This window comes from Sorex fumeus, unplaced genomic scaffold (assembly GCF_029834395.1).
Source record: "Sorex fumeus unplaced genomic scaffold, SorFum_2.1 ptg000047l, whole genome shotgun sequence".
In the NCBI taxonomy this organism is placed as follows: Eukaryota; Metazoa; Chordata; class Mammalia; order Eulipotyphla; family Soricidae; genus Sorex; species Sorex fumeus.
In genome coordinates this window covers 9,799,734-9,820,021 of record NW_026606104.1, presented here as the reverse complement: position 1 = coordinate 9,820,021, position 20,288 = coordinate 9,799,734, and the positions used below count along the sequence as shown (strand labels likewise).

At 42.5% G+C, this 20,288-nt stretch overlaps 1 pseudogene; it reads right to left on the bottom strand.

Moving 5' to 3' along the window:
* Positions 1-1,822: 1,822 nt before the first annotated feature.
* On the bottom strand, positions 1,823-6,123 carry LOC130031487 (60S ribosomal protein L7-like; annotated as a pseudogene).
* Positions 6,124-20,288: the final 14,165 nt, after the last annotated feature.

Genomic DNA, 20,288 nt, shown 5'->3' with positions numbered 1-20,288 from the left:
GCCAGTATATAATTTGAGAAACTAATATTGGAACTAATATTGAATTTATAAACCAATTTGGGGAGAACTGTCACATTAATAATACTGAGTCTTCTAATTTATGAATCTGGGAGGTGTTTTCATTCAGTTAAAACTGGTGGAGGGATGGGTACTCGATCATTGTATCACTGAAACCCAAGCACAAAAATTTGTAACTCTACAACTGTACCTGGTGAAACTGGTGTTCCACTAATAAAAATTTTTTGAAAAATCAAAAAGGAAAAAAAAACTTAATTAATGTTGGGCAGGAGCAATAGTACAGCAGGAAGGGCATTTGCCTTACACATGAACAACCTGGGTTAAATCCTCGGCATCCCATATGGTCCCCCAAGCACCGACAGCAGTAATTCCTGAATGCAGAGCCATCAGTGAGCCCTGAGAATCACCAGGTGTGACCCAAAAAGCCAAAAAAGAAAAAAGCAAAAAACAAACCAAAAAAATGTATTTAATGTGTCTTATCTCTGCCTGGTAGTTTTTAGTATATGTGTTTCATATACTAAAAATTAAATTTATATATTTTTTGTCTATTGTGAATGAATTTATTTTTATTTTTATTTTAGATTATTTGATGCTAGGATATAGAAATATAATTGGTGTTTTCTTGGGTGTGGTTCTTATATCTTGTGATCTAATTCACCCTGTTTTTTAGTTTTAATAATTTGCTTTTTGTTCTTTGGAATTTTCTAAAAATAATATTAAATTATCTGTGATTAAAGGACAGTTTTATCTACTCTTTCCCAATCTGAAGGCATCAATTATATTATTTTTCAAAAGGGGTAAGGAAAGACATAGGTGTCTGTCCCTAATCTTAAGGATAAAGCACTATCTTTCAAAGCATTGGCTATAATGTTAGTTATATGAAATACATTTTTAAGAATTTTCAGAAACATCAAAGATTATATATCTTGATGACAGCTTTGGTCCCTTTAATTGTCTTAGACAAACCCAAGTACTATATGAACCTAATATACTGCAAATTGAGAAATATCAGAGGGAGAGATAGAGATAGAAAAAAATGACACAGAGATAAAGATAGACAGAGATAAAGATGGAGAAAAAGACAGAGAAAGGATAGCCCGTACTGATATCAGCCAAAATATCAATGGTTATAACTGAGAGGGCTGGGAAAAGCTAAGCAGGAAATGATAAAACTCAGGACAATACCCAGTGCCATTTTGTCAGCACAAAGAACTTTATCTCAAGATACGAGTAAGTGCTGTCTTAAACTGAGAACTGGGAAAAAGAGACTCCCTGAACTGGCTTTATCTATGTGGAAAATGCTGTCGAAAGGACTGGGACAGGATGTAGACATGCATTAAGGGAGGACAAATCCCTTCAGTATGAAAGTAGAACTTGAAATATTACATTAGCCAAGTGTACTGGCCGCCCTGCCCATTAAATATTCATACTAAATCCCTGTCAATCAACAGAAACAACTGTCCCACTCAAAGCTACAAAAGAGAAGCCATATAGGTTACTCAGAATACCAAAATGGGGAAGGAACAGACTTAGCTTTTGTCCACAATGATGCTAGGAAAAGTTTTGAAACTGAAGCTCAAAGGGTTCCTTTACTTACTTGACTTTTGACAATATATCTGGGAGGTCGGGGAACAGAGTCATGGTTCTCAAATTTGCTATCTTGGGAATCAACTGTGAGTCTTATCCAAATGAAACACGTTTCCCTGAGGCCACTGATTCCCATCTGCTGCAGTAGGATGTTGTGGAGGTAGGGCGAGGGAAAGAACATTCAGTGACTTTTATTTATTTATTTATTTTTTCAATTTGAAAGCAGTCATTTATTAACTGACCAGATTACAAAAATATGGTAGATACCTTAGTTCATCCATCTAATCAGCCAGTTGATCTGGTCTTCTCTATTGCCAGCATCTCTACCTTCTACAAAATGGGTGGCTTTTTCTTCATCCCACCCAGGGAGAAGATAAATTGAAGGGTCAGAGGAAGTTGTTTGCCTCTTTGAAGAGTTTTCCAACAGCATAGATCTCAAGAATCAGATCCTCCATGCAAAAAATGCCGCATTTACCCAGAGTTCTCGAGATCAGTGCATTATCCGTTAGGGCAATTTGCTTCTTGTGGATTTTGCTATAACCACGCTTGTAGATCAATTCATTTACTGACTTCAGGTTTGGGTACCCCCATGCAATATAGGGTTCCATGATCCTTAGCATGTTAATCGAAGCCTTGTTGAGTTTAACAAAGGTACTATTGAAGATCTGGCGAAGGCAGAGAAGCTGTAACACTTTTGTACTTTGGGGCTCACACCATTGATACCTCTGATTCTGATGACAAAGCCAATTTGGGTTTCGCAGGAATGTAAAAGTTGCCAGTTTTTGTCGCCATCCTAGCCACATGAATCTCTGTCTTGTACATCTGCCTATACTTCTTGTGATAATGCTTAGCTTTTTCATAGATCAGCTTCCATCTCACCTTTCAAAGCATCTTTTGAGCAAACTTCTTTCTCAGGCACTTGATCTTCAGCTCTGCAAAATTCTTTCTCTTTTTCTTTAGGGTTTCTGGCACATCAGGAAGCTTCTTTTTCTTCTCTCTGGTCGCTGCTGCTGGCTTAGCAGTGGCCTTTTTTTTCTTCTCTTCTGTGCCCTCCCTGGTTCCAGTCAGAAAAGAGGAAAAACATTCAGTTACTTTTATATACGGTGGTGACTAAGAGCAGAGACCTTCAGTTGCATGAACGTGGAAGTGTAACTGACCCTGTAAGGGTCCAAGCATTTTCCTGCAGGACTGCAATTATAATGCATCCATATGTCAAAGTGCTCTGGTGAGAACTGACTGAGATAAAGTCCCATGTGAAACACTCAACGGTAATCTTGTGAGCTTGCATTAACAATACTACAATTGATGCACAATGACTGCAAGTGCATCAGCAAAAGCCTCACAGCTTGCTACCTCCCAATGCATGTAGCAAAGAGTTAAATGTCCCCAAAGGGCCTGAGTTGGCACAGAGGTTGACCCAGGAGCCACACTTCTCACAGAGATGATGGCATGACCTATGGGACCAGGGTCTTGTGAGTGATCTATTGGCCAAGTCTGCTTTAGAAAATCCTGACCACTGGCTTCTGAGTGGCCTGGGAAAGGCTGGGAACATAAGCGGCTCAAGAAGCCATGCATGTAAGGAAGGCACACTAACCCAATTTCTTGCTTGCCTCCCTTTCACTTCTGTTTACTTGTCTTATTTTGTACCGACTAGATTCCTCGAGACATCAAAAGAACAACTGGCTGCCCACCTATGACACGGTCAGACTTCTTTGTCAAGACCCTGAATGAACGGTTTGAGGCTCTTCCTGTTCCTGGAGTGAGCAGATGCCATTGGGCTACATTAGCACGTGACAGGGACGAATGGAGATGTTACTGGTGCCCGCTCGAGCAAATCAACAAACAATGGAATGACAAGTGATATAAGTGATACAAGTGATCTTGTCAAAGAAGTGCATTTCAGGTATCATATGTGGGCCTTGTGGCTTAGCACTTCCAGATACCAACTCCCTCTTGATCATAAACGATGGATGCTAAAGCAGGAGTTCTTTCCTGGCTCAATGGTGAACAAACTCAATGGTGAAAAAAATGGAAGGCGGTTTTTAGAACAGGGCTGGTGTGCAGCATAAGCAAGAAAGGCTGAAGCAATAGCACAGCGGGTAGGGTGTTTGCCTTGCACACGGCCAACCGGGGTTCGATTCCCAGCATCCCATATGGTTCTCTGAGCCTCGCCAGGGGTAATTCCTGAGTGCAGAGCCAGGAGTAATCCCTGTGCATAGCCAGGTGTGACCCAAAAAGCCAAAAAAAAAAAAAAAAGAGGCTGTTAGAGCTCATCACTGTGGTGCTGGGTGCTCAGCACCTACCTCACTGGACAATTGGGAGAAATAAGGATGGTAACAGATGGAAAAGGTCTAAAGGGACCATACCATATTCTCATCCGTCATAACAAGACTTATGGGGGATGAGGGGGAGATACATTGATAGAGCTGGCTATCAATTTGACTTTGGAATTACATAACTTTGGATTTTAATTTTATTTCTATAGCACTGGGAACTGAACCCAGGTCTTCACATACATCCCAGGTCTTCATTCTGTTGCTGAGCCACATTCCTGACCACTATTACTATACTTTAGAAAGAGAAAAGTAAAGGTCATGAGATCTAAGTACAGAGTCCTTCAACATAGCACTTGGAAAAGAAAATTCTCATCATCTTCATTATTTCTATTAGTATTATTATTATTTTGATTTGGGATTGGTCACACCCGGTGGTGCACAGGGCTTATTCCTGGCTCTTTGCTCACGTATCATACCTAGCATGTTTAGGAACCCAGCGAGCTGTGTGCAAGGCAGTAGTTAAATATTTTTTTGCCATTTGTTTGTTTCAGTTTTTCAGATTTTCTTTTTCTATTTTACAGACTATCTGAGATATAAAACATTTTTCAAAGGGCCTTAGGAATTATGACAATGGGGCTGGAGTGATAGTGCAGTGGGTAAGGCATTTGCCTTGCACGAGGCTGACCCAGGTTTGATTCCCAGCATCCCAAATGGTCCCCTGAGCAGTACCAGGAATAATTCCTGAGTGCAGAGCCAGGAGTAACCCCTGTGCATCTCTGGGTGTGACCCAAAAACTAAAAAAAAAAAAAAGGAATTATGACCAGAAGTGTTTAAGGTCTGAATAAATCTTAAACCTCAGAACTCAGAGTTTAGGCACAAGCCTTAATAACAAAGCAAGAAAGGTCTGAGACTTAACTGATGGTGGTCTGGCTTTTTGTCATGCAGAGAGCATGATCTCATTGATATTAGAGCTCCTGGGGGGGGGGGGAGAGAGAGAGAGAGAGAGAGAGAGAGAGAGAGAGAGAGAGAGAATAAACCAAACAACACATTCATAATATCTCTAAGGGCTTTATCCCTGTCCCATGTCCTCCTATTACTTTCTCAAGTTTCTCTTCAACTGTCTTAGCAGTTACTGAAGCTGGTCCCTCCTTTCTGGGAAGATTTAGGGCACAACAGCTTTGGCCCCTGGCCTTTTAAACATCCTCATTTCTTCCCTCATCATCTTAGTTGTATCTCATTGAAAGCCCCCCTTCTTTTACACATGGGCTATGTAGACAGCAAACCGTATTATTAATAAGACTGCTGGCCCCTGTCCTTACTGTTACAGGCAAAGAGATGGGGACCCTGATAACATATGTATAAAAACACTGTCTAGAACCCAAATCAGCCCAAAGGCATGAGATTCAGATGCAGGGACCATCTGAGAATTCCAGGCCCACAGCATGGCTGGACTCCCTGGGAGAAGAGGTTTCACAACTGGAACAAGGGCTACTTAAAAAATATCAAAACGAGACCACCAACAGCTCCAAGCTCGCTCTCTTGGTTACCACCCTAGCAACAGACTTTGGGAATATTTTGAGAGGACTGTAATAAACTAACTTGGCAGAGGAAAAGGTGTTCATTTGTCTGCATCTCCCCCAAAGTCATGCTTTAGGGCACATTTTCCCATTCTGGAAAAATGACCTACACATCCCTGCCTGGGATGTGTACCTTGCCTTTTTTACCACTCTGGAGAAGCTCTTGTCCTCTCCTGGGCATCTCTCTCTCTCTTTCCCCCCTTTATTTATCCAACAAACATGTTTTACTTCACTATTTATCTTCTCCTGAAATTCATTTCTGTGAGAGAAGGAAATAACCTGGAAAGCCCAGGTGAGATTTAAGACTGACTTTCCTTTCCTGCAGAAACCAATTCCTCATTCCAACCTGGGTTCCATGCTTTTCCCCCATCCCCACCCTTTCTTCCAAGAAATTGGGTGTCAGGGATTATTTACCACGCTGGGCAGATCAAGTGGAACCAGGTATGGTTTGATGATCACCTGCCCCTGCCCCTTTCTGGGGGATTGGTGAGATGTCAGGTTTATTCCATGCAGGGGCTCATCACAGATTCTCATCAGTTCTAGATTTCCCCAGGCACTTCCCTGAGTGAGGTGGGCACAGAGGGAAGCTCTGGACCCTCTCTCCTCTCCTCCCCACTTTCTACCAAACTGCTCTGAAAACTCAATACCTTCCTGATCTGAGTCATGCCTACACTGGTGTAGCACTCCTGCAGAGTCCTCCCCCTCCTGGGTTCACTCTGTCTTTCCAGTCAATGTGACCCTCCCCTTTGCTCCTCTCTTGTCCCTGTAAGTCTGGGTTTCCTCCTTCCTGCCTTTGCTGGGCCCTGTTAGTACCTGCTGCCTCATCTACTGCGGCCTCTCTCCAGGCTCTTGCCTGTTGACTGCTGACCCACTTTCTCTTTGTTTCCAGCTGGACGTGGACCAGGACACCAGGCAGTCTCTCTGGTGGTGAAATACTTCAGGTCAGGTGTAAATTATGGTTACCACCTGGAACAGCTGCCTTGGGTGCATGTGGGCTTGGCCATGTGTTTGTTAAGATTCCTTGTTGGCAGGTTACATCAGATGGTCCCTTCATTCCATGCCTAAGCACGTAGGCCAAGAGTCAGGGTGACGCTTGGGTTGGACTTACAAAAGTTGTGGGTAGGTGGGAGGGCAGCATAGGGAGTGGGGAGCTTAAAGTAATAGCTACTGTGAAGTGTGTAAAAGAAAGAAGATTTCAGATAAGGCCAAGCAGAGAGATGCTCTTATTTCTCTTATACAGATAAAAAGACTAAAATTCAAATCACTTAAATGCTTTGTCCCAGATGAGACTATCACTGAGTATGTAACTTGACCAGGACTAGCATATACACCTGTAGTTATTCTTCCAGGAGATCATAATACTTAGACTATTATTACTACTTTATTTACTGTGTGTGGGGTCGCAGCTAGTGGTGCTCAGGGCTCACTCCTGGCTCTGAGCTCAGGGATCACTTCCCACAAAACTCAGAAAAACGTATGTAGTGCCATGATAAAACCACTGTTGGGTTGGGTAGCATGCAAGGCAAAGGCCCTATCCCCTTAACTATCTCTCCAGCACCCATCTATTTTTTTAACCTTCTCATATGACCCCATATGTCTAGAATTCTGCAAGGGTTTTTATAGAAGCCTAAACCCAAACACAGCTTCTGTTTAGAATTTTCTTTCCTTCTGGCTCCTTTACAAGGAAAGAATTTTCCTTTGGAAATACTTTTGCCCTCAGGTAATTTGTAAAGTTGGAGGCAAAGCTATGGGCAGTGCCATTTGCCTGGCTCACAGCAGGGAGTTGCTGAGAGGCTGCAGAAATGGGGGGCGGGCCCCCGCAGTGTAAGGAGACACTGGCATTCAGTAGGAGGGTAGCACTTGGTGGCAAAAGCCCTTCTTTAGGTCCCTACTGTTTTATGCTCCTAATTGGGCTTTTTGATTTTTAGAAAGGTTGAATTTGACAGTGAAACTCATTCCTGTTCTTTAGGGAAGGTTGATTGTGGAGAGCTTTCCATTTATCAGGGAACCTTTGTTCACACGCCAGAGTTCTGTCATTAACCAAATGAAAATCATAGACGACACAGAAATTTCAAATGAGAGGAGGAAGGGCAAGTCAAACAGTAACACTAGACCAGGCTCTTGTTTTTAGCAGATAATCCCCAATAATCCGCATAAAGTAAGAATGAAATGCCACAGTTATTAAATACCCAGAGGTTTTTGCTTTTAATCCCCCTTTCCTTAAAAAGTTATCTGTTCCATATGCACAACCCACTTCCCACCCTCCCCTCCGCACTCCCTCCTTTACCACTTCTCCAGTGCTAGAGAGATTCATTTATTCAAGGATTTATTTAGTGTCAATCAACAGCCCATCTGCCTTGCACCAAAAAAAATTTTTTTTAAAGCAAAATATGGTCCCTTTCTGTGCTTTCAACACAAGAATGAGCACCCTCCCCCCACACTCCTCACTCACAGGCCTCCTTTTTCAATTATTCTGTGTGTAAGGCAAAGAAATTCTTTGCTTCAGCCTAAGCTTACCAAATCTAGGCTTTGTTCCTAGGCCCCTAAAATTCACTCCTCCAGAAACTCAAGTCTTTGAGGAGTGAGGCTGGGCGCTCACTGGTATTTTGTAAATCAATCTCTTTGAGTGCTTTTTCCACCTGTGAAGTCTTTTCAAAAGTCTTTATGATTCTGGATAAATACCAGGATGCAGGCTGCCAGAGGGGCCCCAATAAAGGTTATTTTCTCTTTCTTTCAGGCTATTTGCATGAATATTGGTCAGGATTTTTGCAAAGGCAGTGATTAAAATCTGACAGTCACACTAAATAGTGGTTAAAACAAGAAAATGGGTAAGTGTCCTGGGCACAAGCTGCTGGGCATAAATGAAGTCAGTGAAATTGGTGATTTTGATCAAACAAAAGAGTTGCTTTCCACTTTAGTTTCTCTCTGTGCTTTTTCTAAATCAACCAGAGTAGGCAGTTTCTCTTAGCTTTCTTATGGGAAGCAGAGGAAACCTGAGAAACCAAATTCAGATATTGGGTCATAAACAAATGTATAAATGCTTCTCTAAGCAGCAGAATATCATAGAATCCCACGCAACACAGTGATACCCAAGAAAAGCAATTGCCTTTAGAGGTGAAGTGAAGCAGTGGTAGGAAGTAGGGATGAAGTGCTCTTTGAGAATCAGAGATACTCACAATACTTATGACTTTCAAATAGTCTGCCAAAAACTAATATAAGGCTTCAACCTGATACAGGGAAATTTGCCCATCAAGATCAGGAGAGTCTTGTTGTTACTGAAGTTCCAAGAGAAAAAGTTATGGCACCTAAGAATGACATATATATGAAAACAGATATAAAATCAGGGCAGAGGCTGGTTAAGATGGAGACTGGGCCCTTGGCTCATCAGAGGAGAGCAGAATGGTCACCAGCATTGTTGTACTGTCTGGCTGGTGCTGGACCACCTACAGAAGCGATCCCCAGGAGGCTTGTTTATAATGCAGATGCCGCAGATGCATTGAAACTGAATATCTGGAGGTGGCCTGGGCTCCAAGGCTTAACTTTTCAGGCATTTCTGATGCACACTGACATTTGAAAATCATTGTTTTAGAACTGGTAGGGCCGGTCTTACCTGTTGCAACTTGGAATTAGAAAGACAGGATCATTCACTGATTCTAGCAAATGAATGTCTTTTTCACTGTAGCATGTTTTATTTGGGTGCCTGTTTTGCACCTGGACAGAATTTGCTTGGGCCCTCATTCAACCAGCAGATCTCCACATTTAGGTTCCAGATGGAGATTCTGACCAGCGTTTCATACATTTCTCCTGAATTTCCCTTATTTCTCTTTTTTTTTTATTGTATACTGAAATTCCTAGACTTTTTCTCCCAACTGGCAGAAACAACAAATAGACAAAGCTGAAAACAGATTGGGATCAACATAGGGTTGTTACTTTTAGTTTTGCCAAGTCATTGCAATATGTCCTAGATTCCAACAACCATCTAGCATTACCATGTTTACATAAAATAAAGATCCTTTTAGCAGTAATTTCAACAGGAACCAAGGATATGTGAATTCATTTTTAAAATTTAGTATATAATCATACGTTTTCTCTATGTTGTCATTTTCTCAGGACAAATGGTGTAGGAAAGCTGAATTTATCCAAAGCAACGCAAATTGACTCATTGGAGAGGATTAACTGAGAGACAATGGGCTAAGTAGAGAACTACCTTCTCTTTTTCTCTGCTTGGGTAGGGAGATGAAAATACAGTTGAGGAGGTGGGGTCAAGCTGGATCTTGAGTTCTAGACAGCATTTAACATTTCAGGTCAGGGGTTTTGTTTTGTTTTGTTTTGGGGTCACACCCAGTGGTTTACAGCTACCTCTGTGCTCAGGGATCTTTCTTGATGCTCAAGAGACCATATGCAGTACCAGGGATCAAGTCAGGGTTGACCATATGCAAAACCAAAATCCTACTTGCTGTATCTCCCTGGTCCCCCAATTATTTTTGATTACTGTATATAGGGCTCTATACTTATTATATCTCAATTAGTCCTACAAGGTAGAATTCTACCTTAACAAACGTGGTAACTGAAGTTCAGAGAGAATAAATTAAACTTGTTAAAGGACATTATTGTTCAGCTCTCAACTAAAATATTTCCAGGTATGTCTGCAAAGTCGGTGCTCACTCTTTGGACCTCACTTCTCTTTTGACCTCAAATATCAGGACAACTATGTTTGCTACTTACATCCAGTACTTCCGACGTGCCAGGATCTACAGGAAGCACTTGACATCCATCAGCTAGTTTACTTTTTTAGAATAAACGTATCGGGTAGGTACTCATGTTACCACTACAGATAAGGAACTCAAATCCAAAGAAATCCAACAATTTACAGAGCCAGGATTTAAACCAAGACTTTGTTTTGGAGTAGACACTATTCTTAATTCCATGGAAATAGCATTGGAATAATTTCTGAACTGGCCGCAAAATCAAAGTGTCACATATACTACTATTTTCCCCTGAAGGAAGCCAGTAATACATTGTAGAATTCTTTTAAAAATTCTTCCACTTTAATGTATCTCTCATTCCAAATATTTATTTGACACACATTCTATGTAGAAACTCCTTCATTTCAAGCAACTAGTTGTCTCTTCTGTATAGGAATAGGAAAGAGGACCTGAACAGAGACCTTGGTAATGACAAGGGCCCCCAAAACAGCAAAATGTGGATGGTGTGGTTGATTGTGGTGGAGAGAAGATGAAAATTTCAGTAACAGGGACAAAGGGTAGTTCTTTTTTTAAATTTTGTTTTTTGGGTCACACCTGGCCCAAAGGTTACTCCTTGCCAAAGGGGTTACTCCTGTACCATATGGAATGCCAGCGATCAATTAATCCAGGTCAGCTGCATGTCTTACCTACTGTGCTATCTCTCAGGCCCCCGACAAAGGATAGTTTTGACCATGCTGGTGCCTATCCAAGTATCTCCAATTAAAGCAGTCTCTGGACAATCATTGTATTTTTTAACATTTTTTGTTTTGTTTTTTGGGTGACCCCGAGCAGTACTCGGTGCTCACTCCTGGCTCTGTGCTTGGGCATTTCTTCTTGCCAAACATTAACCAGCTGTGCATAAGGCAAGCGCCACAAGTGCTTTACTATTTCTCCTGCATGTTTAAAACACAATGCAAATCCTTCTTTGATTTTGGAGGGTATTCAGTTCTATTAGGGGTGTCTATGCAAGAAGAGGACCTTCACAGGCTTCAGTACAAGTTTAACAGCTTGTTGAGTACATATCAAGCATAGGGAATATTGAATGGTTTTGGTTCTCTTACTTCACCACCCTTCCTCCCCAACCTACACTGGGATGACCAAATAGATCCTGTGTGTCTAGGGCTGTCTTGGGTTTAGATTGAGTCTCAAGTAGGAAAAACCTTTCAGCTCTGAGAAAACCAGGATAACTGGTCACTCTAGCAGATGTTAAACTCAAGGTCTTTGTGTTTCAGGAACTCCCAGTCCAGGGAGGTTGGAGGAAAATACATAAAGCAAGAGTGACAATTCAATAGGTTGGATGCAGTGTTTCATTCAGAAGGAAATGACAATTTGATGTTTATTGTGTCCATGAATGTTATACTATAGATGTGGTTGTCATCTGTTATAAGCTCTGAGCCTTCCCTCCTATGCGAATTGCTAGTAATGGAAATGGGAATTATGGCAGGACTTACAATTCAAGAAGGTTTTGGGTTGTTTGAAAAAAATTAATCTCTCCCCTCCATCACTTAAACAAATGATGCAGCCTATGATTGTCCTGCTCATATCGCCTACTACATATGCATGGTGTTGTCTGCATCATTGCATTGCATGCAAACTATTCAGGTAATATAAAAATATACAGCAACCACATTTTGAAAAATGTAGAACAGAATAGACAGCTCAGTGAGCTAGTATGCGTGTTTTAAACATGAGAGGCCAGGTTTGCTCCTTGCTAGCATATGGTCTGCAGAGCACCACCAGGAGTAATCCCCTATATCTACATGAAGCTGAATGTAGCCCCTGAAGACCACCTGGGGTGACTCCAAAACAACAAGTAAAATGAAACAGGCCTGGGTTGGAGTGACTATAGGAGAAAAGGTGCTTGTTTTGCATTTGGTTGACCTGTGTTCCTACCCAGCACTGCACTCCCAAGCATCGCCAAAATTGATTCCCTGAGGACAGAGGCCAAGCACTGCTGTGTGTGTGCACTGTTTTGAGTCTGCCCCCAAACAAAAAGAAACAGCTAATGTTTAATAGCAATATATTTTAAAAGTATATTAAAATATTAATATGTGATCAATATTAAAATCACTGATAAGCTAGTCTACTTTTTGGGTACTAAGTCATCAAAATCCGAACTAGTCACATTTCACATATAGAGTAGCCAAAAATTGCTATTTTAAGTGGCAGAGATTGACACAAAGCCAAGAGAAACCTAGGAAAATTAGCTGAAGATAACTGAAGTAAAAACCCTTTGACAAAATGGGCAGCTTTTGGAAAGGACAGTGTTTACTTCTGCATAGGTTTTAGACTTTGCAATCAGTCATTGGGATCACTTGTGCCTTTTCTCTAGGGCTCAGCTGAGTTGCACACAGAGATTCTCAAGCACAGTGGAAAGGAAAAGGTTCAAAGCAAGGCAGCATTGCACCTTATTGCCCGTGCTGCAGCCCTGGCAAGTGCACAGTGAAGAAGCCTTCCTATGTCTGCTTGGGGGTATTGCAATGTCCCAGGTGTCACCAGGTCTCTCAAAGTGGAGTCATGAAGTTGGCAAAGCAAATTATCATTTGCATTCCTCAACATCTTTTTAAAAAAGCATTGTTGTATGTGCCTCATAGCATGTTCTCCATGGGAGGAGAATTGTGAAACCCAGCAAACAATGAATAGATGTTGTAATTCACCGAAGGCTGCAAAACACAAACAAAAATAAAGTGGCTGAGGTGATAAAGGCATTGAGAAAACACTGGGTTGGGGTTCAGCATACCCAGTTCTTCTCTGTGTGATTTGCCAAGTGACTCATCTTTTCAATAACCCTTAATGAACATCACCTGTTCCTTTGCTAGTTTTTTATTCCCACCCCACCTTTATTTGCTATAAGCGTCTTAGCTCTTTTTTGCTGATTGACTATCAAAACAAATGCACCCATATGCTGTTCTTTCCATTATTGATTCATTTTGCAAACATTGAGCTTTCCTTGGTTTCAAGCACTGGGCACTGGGGATGGGGTAGGAATTACAAAAATGCTCATCATGGAGTGAATGAGCTGGAGAAGCCAACAGAGGTGCTACCAGGAGATGGTTTCTGAAAGCAAGTTCTTGCTAGAGGACTAAAAGAGCCCAGAAAAAGGTTTATGAATCACTGAAGATATGCCTAAGTAGAGACAGCCTTTTAGAGTAGTACAGCCTTTCAGAAACTGAATGGATTTAGGAGTGTGTGTGACAGAGGTTGGGGAAGCAAATAGTTTTGAGTCCAGGGAGCAAATGTGTTGAACTTCTTGGTCACTGAAGTCATTGTCAATTGATATCTCAGTAACATATGCTTGAGTTGGAACCTCAAAGAGCATAAGAAATATGCAGGGCAAGAATGACTCTGGATAAAACAAACAAGCACCTATGTGGGATAGGGTTTGGACCATACCTGGTGGTGCCCTGGGACCACATGTTATGCTGGGGATCGAACCTGGGTGAGATGCATGCAAGGCAAGTGCCTTTACCCCTGTACAATCTTTTCAGCCCTTAACAAAGCAACATTTATTGATTTAAACAACCTTCCTCTCAGGCTGGCCTTGAATTGCCATTCAAAACAATCTCAGTGACACTGCTAACAACCACCATTCACTCCTTATTGATTTATCAAATAATGTTGAAATAATCCTTGCATGATTTTGATGTCTAGCATCACACATGGTCCCTTGGGCCCCATAAGGACTGATCACAGAACACAGAACCAGGAATAAGCCCTCAGCACATCCAGGTGTGACCAAAACTAAGAAAAAGCAACCCCCCCAAAACAAATAAAAAATGAGGAGGACACAATCCCGTGCCTTTGAGTCTAGTAGAGGAATCACTCATAAGCACATGCACCAGAGGTTGTCTCTGCAGTGACCAGGGCAGCTGGAAAATGGGGGAGGGTCCAATCCAGTACCTAAGAATTCAGGAGGCTGAGAATGAGGAAAATGATGACTCCTGTCCCCTGCATTCTTGATTTCTGCCTCTGCTGGTGAATGTAGGAAATCATGGAGTTTGTCCCAGACACCCTGCAGTTGTACTTGAATTTTGGAGGCCCCAAAATGTTTTCTGTTAACTGTTATATCCACACTGGAATGAAAAGACCTCACTGGCAGCAGCTGATTCAGTGTTCTCACTTGGGGCTAGTGGTGGTGGTGGTAGTGTGTGTGTGTTGGGGGGGAGGGGGAGAGGGGGTCAGTAAGAACCTCAAGTGGCAGGGAGGACTCTCACAACAGATACTGGTTGCTAAGTCAAAGTTTTCATTGGAACTACAGTGTCCTTAGAAATCATTTTTTTAAAAATTTATCTGTCTTCCTCCTCTTCCCCACCCTAATCCTTTGACAATGCAAAAGTCTTTCTTGACTGAAAAGAGCTATGGAGATGTGAGGACATGGCCTGGGGTGTTGTGGCTCTGCCCTTGATTTCATCATTGTGTACCACTTTGCACAGTGCAGACATTCTGCATAGCAATAAACTATGAGAGTGGCCTAGCCAGGAACATTTGAGGCTGATTGAAACCCACTTTGGGTGAACTGAGGATAAAAGACCAAGGCCCTCTGCTTTGTCTGGAGACCTTGCCTACTTGCTTACTCTCCTGAAGACGCTCCTGCTTCTCTAGGCTGGAGAGTCTTGTCTGTCTATTTTGGGGTTCCTGGGTGTTAGGCCCACACCTGCTGGTGCTCACGGATTACTCTTGGCTCTGTGCTCAGAGACACTCCTGGTGGTTCTTGGGGGACCATATAGGGTGCCAGAGATTGAACCCTGGTCAGCCGTGTGTAAAACAGCAACCTGTTCACTGTATTATCTCTCTGACCCCTACTCTCATCTGTCTTCCTCAGGGCTAAATTCCAGCACCTGAAAGTGAAGGATAGTTCTGGATAAGTGTTGACTGAGGAGGGGAGACATTCCTCCAACAGCTCCATACAAAACACAGACTGAAGGGCCTGGTGGTGTACTCAGTGACTTAGAACCTCTGTTGTGCAAGACTGAAGTCTTGAATTCAGTTGCCAGTACCTCCACATTTGCTGTGGTGATCCAGGTAGCTCTGCACTCCTAGGTGCCCCAGTAATTTCCAGCTCCCCATACCCAGCGAGTGAGATGTGGCCCCTACCAAACCACGAAATAAGGTGGCACTGCTAGGAATTGCCAATCCTGGCCTGGGGAGCCCCTGTGTGAATAGCGCAGTGACCCCCACAGGCACTGAAATAGAAAGTGAGAGCCTCACAGCTAGAGAGCAAGCTGGTGAGCAGATGTGCAAGTGACACAATGAAAGGAATGTCCCCCCAACCCCCACCTGAGCATATGTGCAAGGGACACAATGAAAGGAATGTCCCCCACCCCCTCCTCCCTCAAGTGCAAGTGTAAGGGCACAGCAACCTGGGGTGCAACCCTCCCCACCTGGGGAGCACCAAAGTCATGTGTGTGATCACACCTGGGCAACAGCAATGACAACAACAACAAAAGAAAGGGAAGTGGGGAACATAAGGTCCATGCCATGAAATTCTGGGCCTCCTTTGCCAGTCCTGGCAATGTGATAAGACAATAATGCCTTGCATTCACGAAGTCCTTCACTATTTCCAAACACTCACCTCTTGGCCAATTCAGTGTCAAGTATCCCTGCAGGCTGAGCATTTGCCTGAGAGTAAAGAGAAAGTCCGACCATTTTTGGGGAAGTTCATTTTTACACTTTTAAGCACAAAGCTTGAAATATCAGAGTTGTAAGTCAAATAGACTCTTAGGGAACTGCATTATTTACTACACATTCAAATAGATTCCTTGGATGGTTGGGGGTGGGGGTGTTGAGCCACACCCAGAAGTGCTCAGGGGCTATTCCTGGCTCTGTGTTCTGGAATGTCTCCTGGTGGTGCTGAGGGGATAATCTTGGGAAAGGAACCAGGATCAGTCGCATGCAAGGTGGCCTCCTTAGCATCTTTACTGTATGGCAGACAGAGGCTCTATTCCATTCAGGCCACATCCTGGTCAGAACTCTCCAATAGTTATGTTAGTACTTGTCAGCAAGTTTGTTGCCTCAGAGTTCTAGGACTGGAAAATCAGGTTTTTCAAGTTGAAAAACCCAGAACCCCATTCCCCAGCAGTGCCTCAGAGGGAGGTCTCAGGAAACAGACCATGACAATGAAACTCTGATGAGGTCTTGTAGTAAACAAAGAAACAAATAATTCATGAAGGGAGTGCAGTCCGTTCCAAAATCACTTTACCTGGGAGTAGGACTTCTTGTGAAATATTTTTTTATAGTAGGAAAATTGACTAATAGGCAGAGAATTGTATTGCAGAAACAGACTTTGTAAAATTTATTCAGTAAAGGTCTGGGAAGATCTATTGTCACTTTTGTTTTGTTTTGTTTTGTTTTGTTTTATGGGAAGTGTTGGGTCTTCGAATTAAATTTTACCTCTGACATTACAAGCTATGTAACTTTGGGCATGTTGCTTAACCCCTGTGAGTCTTCATTTCTCCATAGATCCAGTTCTCAGAAGCAGTTCAATGGACTATAATTTTCACCAGTCCTTTTCTATGTGGAAAAAGACAGTGTGTAGTAACTTTTCATCATGCTGAATTACTGAAGTTTTTAATGTTATATTGTCCTTTATTTCACCAAGTATGGTGAAATCTTTCTTTCTTTCTTTCTTTCTTTTTTTTTTTTTTTGGATTTTTTTGGTCACACCCGGCGATACACAGCAGTTACTCCTGGCTTTGCACTCAGAAATTACTCCTACTGGTGCTCGGGGGACCATATGGGATGCTGGGAATCAAACCCGGGTCAGCAGCATGCAAGGCAAACTACCTGCTGTACTACCACTCCAACCCCTGAAATATTTCTGAAATATTTCTTTTAAATGTCCCACCTGGGGACTGGAGAAATAGCACAGTGGGTAGGGCATTTGCCTTGCACATAGCCGACCCAGGTTTGGTTCCCAGCATCCCATATGGTCCCCTGAGCACCGCCAGGAGTAACTCCTGATTGCAGAGCCAGGAGTAATTCCTGTGCATCACCATGTGTGACCCAAAAAAACAAAAAACGAAAAACAAAAGTCCCAACTGGTCTGAGAAGATAGCTCTAAGGACTGGAATGCGTATCTTGCAAGTATGAAGTCCCAGGATTAATTCCCAGAACCACCTGGTCTCCTGAGCACCACTGTATATGGCCCTGAAAGCACTGCATTGCCAGGCCTGAGCACTGACTAAACTGTCAGGCCCAACAGCTGGGCTATGTGCCACCAGGATTGGCCCCAGGACCTCTGAATGCTGTTTGGGAGGTGCCTCTGTCAAACAGCCTATCCCCCTCTCATGTCCTTACTTCCTTAAGAAGTTGATCCTATAATCTAGTTATTATGTCCTTGTGCCTTCATAGCCAGAAATTAGTTGTTCAAGTAACTCCAACAAAATAAAAAGATGTTTCCCTGTTATGTCTAGGAGTTACTAGGTTAGTAGTTTGAGTGAATTTAGGAAGAAAACCTAAAATGTCTAAATTTTAGGTCCAGGTCATCCACTCTCAAGTTTTTGTCTTGTCTCAAAGAGAATGTTGCCCTCCCTTGCATGCACCCGTGTGTGGCAACTTGGGCTTTGTGAGGCCTTTAATGAGGGTGCATATGACAACTGAACCTGACTGGAGGTCTTAGATCTTGTTTGGGAGTTTTGTCTAACAGGGAGAGGTGGGAAAGGTAACTTGGGAGCCAGTACAACATGACTGCTCTGTTCAAGGGAAAGATACTTCCCCAAAAGAGTGGGGGACTGTTGAGGAAGACTAAGCAGGTAGTTTCCTATGAAGAAAAAGGAAGGAAAGACAGAAAGAAGAAAGGAAAAAGAAGGAAGTAAATAAGATAATAAGTAGGAAAGAAGGAAGCTAGGAGGGACAGAGAGAAGAAAGGAGGTGAAGGAAGGAAGGTAGGAAGGATGAAAGGAAGAAAGGAGGGAAGACATAAAAATAGGAAGGCGAGAAGGAAAGAATGAAGAAGGGAAAATAAAGGAGAGAATGAAAGGCACGCAGGAAGGAAGGAATAAAAGAGGGAAAGAGAAGGGGAGGGAGGAAGGATAGAGGGAAGGAGGAAGGGGTTAATGATTATCTGAGTCCACTAATCTCTTTAAATTAAAAAAACCCATTTGGCCCAATGTAGAGATTGAAAAAAAAGGCTAATATATTGAAATTAGCTGAGCAACACCTGTTGTGTTTATTAGATGAACTATTTAAATGGCAACACCCCAGGTACCACTACAAGTCCTCTAGCTGTTAATCTGCTCTGGATTCTGGAGTGAGAAGATAAAAGATCCTGGAGACTAGTTCGTTGTCAGCCTGGCTAGATGAGGGCCAGGCTGCTGCTGCCTCGGTAGTGTCAGCCTTTTGGATCACACCCAGCCATGCTCAGGGATTAACTCCTGGCTCTTCACTCTGGAATTACTCCTGGCAGTGCTGGGGGTGAGAGGGGTGAGGGGGGACCACATGGGATGCTGGGGATTGAACCCGGATCGACTGCATGCAAGGCAAACATCCTATTGACTGTACTATCCCTCTGGCCCCATCAACCAAAACCTTTACCCAGGGTTATGAGACCAGCTGACACAGCCTGTCCACTCTCCCCTGCCGTTTCTTCCATTGGGCCTCACTTCTTTATCTGTATCTCATAAATTCCTCTAGTGTACTTTCACTTTCGTAGATCTTTGCACCAGTTCTTTGTTCTAGAGATATACAGAACCATTTGCTGCTCAACCAATATTCACAAATAAGCTTACAAATTTCCAGCCCCTTTGCAGCTGGATATCACCATGTGACCAGTTCTGATTGATTGCGTTATGAGGAGAAGTGAAAGGCAAGAGAAGATTCAAGAGCTGATGTGACATCTTCCAGCTTTCTCCTCTCCAGCTGCATTTTGGACAGCCATGTGGGGAGACAACAGAGCTGGTTGCTAAGCTTGCACATGGAGGACAGCTGTCTTAGAGACTTGCTTGGTTGTGCTAGAGAGAAACAAGCATTTGTTCTGTTTAGACACTGAGATGTAAGACAATTGTGTTACACTGCAAACATTTTTGCTCAGCAATTCTCAAGCATTTAAGTCTCAAACCACTTTAAACTGTTAAACATTATTGATGAACTCCAAGACCTTTTGTTTATGTGAATTATGTCTAGCAATATTTCCATCCCAGAAACTGAAACTGAGAAAAATTTAAACTGTATATATTAATTCATTTTAAATACCATAACAGAATGATTATACATTAACATCAATAACATTTTTAAATTTAAAAATGGCTATCTTCCAAAATAAACCAGAAAGAATGACAGTGTTTTACATTTTTGTAATTCTCTGAATTAATTGAAGACAGCTGGAGTCTCATATCTGCTCTTGCTTTTAATCAATTGCAATCTGTTTTGTTATTATTGTCGAGGTAACAGTGAAAAAAATGTCAGAAATAATGTAGTTAAAAAGGGATGTTACTTTAGTATCTTTTTATATGATTAGGGATATTCTTTTGTGTTACTATGTTAAAACTTGACATTTCAGTTTCTTTTTGTTGTTGTTTTTAGGACACACTTGGCAATACTGAGGAGTTACTCCCAGCGAAGTGCTCAGGGGATCATGCAGAGCCAAGGATCAAACCCAGACCTCCTGCATGCAAAATCCAGCCCTGAGCTATCTCTCTGATCCTTTACCTATTATTTTCTTTGAGGGGGGCACACCTTGCTGTGTCCAGGACTTACTCTTGACTCTGAGCTCAGGGATCACTCTCTTTTTTTTTCCTTTTTTTTGGGGGTCACACCCATGATGCACAGGGGTTACTCCTGACTTTACACTTGGGAATTACTCCTGGTGGTGCTTGGGGGACCATATAGGATGCTGGGAATTGAACCTGGATTGGCCGCGTGCAAGGCAAACATCCTATCCACTGTACTATTGCTCCAGCCCCTTAGGAACTACTCTTGGCAATGCTCAGGGGACCATACATGAATTAGGGGATCAAACTAAGGTTGGTCATATGCAAGGCAAGTCCCTCACCCACTGTATTACCTCTTTAGCCCCTACATGTCAAATTCTTTTTTTTTTCTTTTTGGGTCACACCCAGCGATGCACAGGGGTTACTCCTGGCTCTGCA